Source organism: Solanum pennellii, chromosome 5, assembly GCF_001406875.1.
Source record: "Solanum pennellii chromosome 5, SPENNV200".
NCBI lineage: Eukaryota > Viridiplantae > Streptophyta > Magnoliopsida > Solanales > Solanaceae > Solanum > Solanum pennellii.
Window position 1 is genome coordinate 62,726,795 of NC_028641.1, and position 3,089 is coordinate 62,729,883.

The window sequence follows — 3,089 nt, forward strand, 5'->3', positions numbered from 1 at the left end:
AGGTTTTCTCCCGGGGAGAGATGGTGTACTTCGCTACCAGGGTAGATTGTGTGTTCCTGATGTGGGTGAGCTGAGACAACATATTCTTGAACTTGCCCATAACTCTAGATATTCTGTTCATCCAGGTGACACTAAGATGTACTGCGCTCTGCCGGAAGTCTACTGGTGGAATGGATGAAAAAGGATATAGCAGATTTTGTGAGTAAGTGCCCCAATTGCCAGCAAGTCAAGGTAGAAAACCAGGGGGTATGACTCAAGAGATTGACGTTCCTACTTGGAAGTGGGAAGTGATCAATATGGATTTCATCACAGGGTTACCTCGTACTCGCAGGCAGCATGACTGCAATTGGGTGATAGTTGACAATATAACTAAGTCTTCTCTTTCTGTTAGTCAAGACTACAGATTCGGCGGAGGACTATGCCAAGCTTTACATTAATAAAATTGTAAGGTTTCATGGGGTTCCTTTGTCTATCATTCAGATAGAGGTCGCCAGTTTACCTCTTATTTCTGGAAGTCATTTCAGAAGGGTCTTTGTACTAAGGTTAACCTTAGCACAACATTACATCCGCAAACGTATGGACAGGCAGAGCGTACCATTTAGACCCTAGAGGATTTGTTGAGATCTTGTGTGATCGATTTCAAGGGAGTTGGGATGATCACCTTTCTCTTATTGAGTTCGCTTAGAATAATAACTACCATTCCAGCATTCAGATGGACCCTTATGAGACAATATATGGGCGTACATGTAGATCTCCTGTTTGTTTGTTTGAAGTAGGTGAAGAAACTTTGATTGGGACAGATTCAGGCCTTTATGCTATGGAGAAAGTTAAACTCATTAGAGATAGACTTAACACAACCCAGAGTCCGCAAAAATTCTTATGCAGATGTAACGAGAATGGAACTAGAGTTCCAAGTTGATGATTGGATTTTCTTGAAAGTTTCACCTATGAAGGAGGTGATGAGATTTGGAAAGAAAAGGAAGCTCAGTCCTAGATATGTAGGCCCGTACAAGATCATGAAAAGGTTTGGCAAGGTGGCATATGAGTTAGAGTTGTAAAAAGAACTAGCAACAGTGCATCCAATCTTCCACATCTCGCTCTTGAAAAAGTGTGTGGGTGATCCAACCTATGTAGTGTCATTAGAGAGTGTGATGGTGAAATATAGTCTTTCTTATGAGGATGTACCAATTGAGATTCTTGACCGTCAGTGTCAGGACGGGAGTCTAGACTCCAGACGAGACCGGCGTCATTGACCTCTCAGAGGTCGCAGACAAGCCTACATACGTCATCGTTACTTCATCTAGGTTAATTCTAGCGGAAAATTTGAACTTCTTGCTACTTAACATTCATATAATACATTCTACTTAAACTCATAAATGTTCATAATCAACCATCTAATATTAAGATCACCAAATGAAAGAAATAGTTCAACACTGCATTAAGTGTATACTTGCCATAATGACACCAATACAATGTCTGAAATAAAATGAGAAAGAAACGCTAGTGGAACATACTCCACTAACTCAAACCTATATCTAATATAGAATATAATGGGCAAGAGTCCTCGAAATCATGAGGCCTACCCAAATCCAAATGAAAGCTCCACGTCCGGATAACTTCAGTGTCGACTCGTAAGCTCTAGCATCCAGCTGTAACTGCACCCAAAAGTAGAGAGTTGTATGTGATTAGTACACACTTGTACTAAGTATCGGTATATGCAAGCACACAATAAGGACATGCATGATTAAGAAGAGCTCTCTCCTAACGATATGAATTATGGAAAGTCAAATCAGTGGACTTGCCAAATTCGGATTAGGAAAGTCATGCCATGAGAGCAACATGCATCATCATACTTATCATTTTGCGAACAGAACATAACATATTGCACATATAATATCACATAGTTCATATCATTCTTTCATATGCCATGGGACCTTGGAATCATGAGCTTGACATTAGGACTTCCCAAAATGAGGGCTCAACATATGGGACCTCAACTAGAGAACCTTCTTTAGAAAACACAGAGTTTGCTTCATTCATTCATACGTACTTAATTTTCATTCTTTCATATACTAGTGCAACCACCAGTCGTACCTAGAATGTAGTTTAAAACTCTTATCGGGTTTGTTGTGCAATAACCAAGAATAACCTAGTGTCATTACTTAAGTCTAGCTCACCTCTTCATTATCCTATCCTAACACCTTTGGTATCATTCATCTCATTATGTGTATTCTTTAAGCTGACCTCATTCTTTCTTTGGGAACTTTAATCTTAACCGATATAGATCATGTGAGCATCATGAAATCTAGTGTCTGCCCCACACCGAAAAGAGGTGGAATCACCGGCCAAAGTGACCCGAACATGCTAGCGTATATAGGGAGTTGAACCCTGCTAGATCACTATATTGGAAGTATAGGTTCAAAGACTAGGAGATATAAGGAGACCTATACCCGGCATGCCAGAAAGTCTCATCTCATGAGATTTACTTGAACCTCCGCCCTTCCCGAAGGAAGGTATCACCTCTCATAGCTAGCCTATCGGTGCTTAGTATAAAGTTCCATTACATTCAACTCATACATCATGGAAGATGGATTCTAGCATGAGGACATCATAGCTCATTAGATGATTTCTCATCTCATCATTTGTATTAAGTATGCATTAACTGCAATACTTTCATTAGAGTGTTCATAGAGACTGGTCTCTTCATTAACTTTACACTCTCATAGGTTAGTACGTTTTGGTAACATTTACTTAGGCTCATTTGAGATTGCTCTCATCTTTCACATTAGCCTCTTATCATGTTGTCACCACATTCATTAGCTTTAGCACATTTGTTCTTCATAATTACTCACCCCTTTTACGTGAATTTTCATTTCATTATATGCCAATGCACTTGGCCCTTTAGTGTGTTTCACACTCATACATAACCCTTTTAGGGTTACATCATTTCATCACATACATCTTAGGTTCACTTATTTTTAAACGTATGCTAGACTTATGAGTCTATACATACAAGCCATGAGGCTTCATTCATAGTTCGTTCAAGTTATTCATATCTTCCTAAGACTATGTGATACAAGACTTATGCA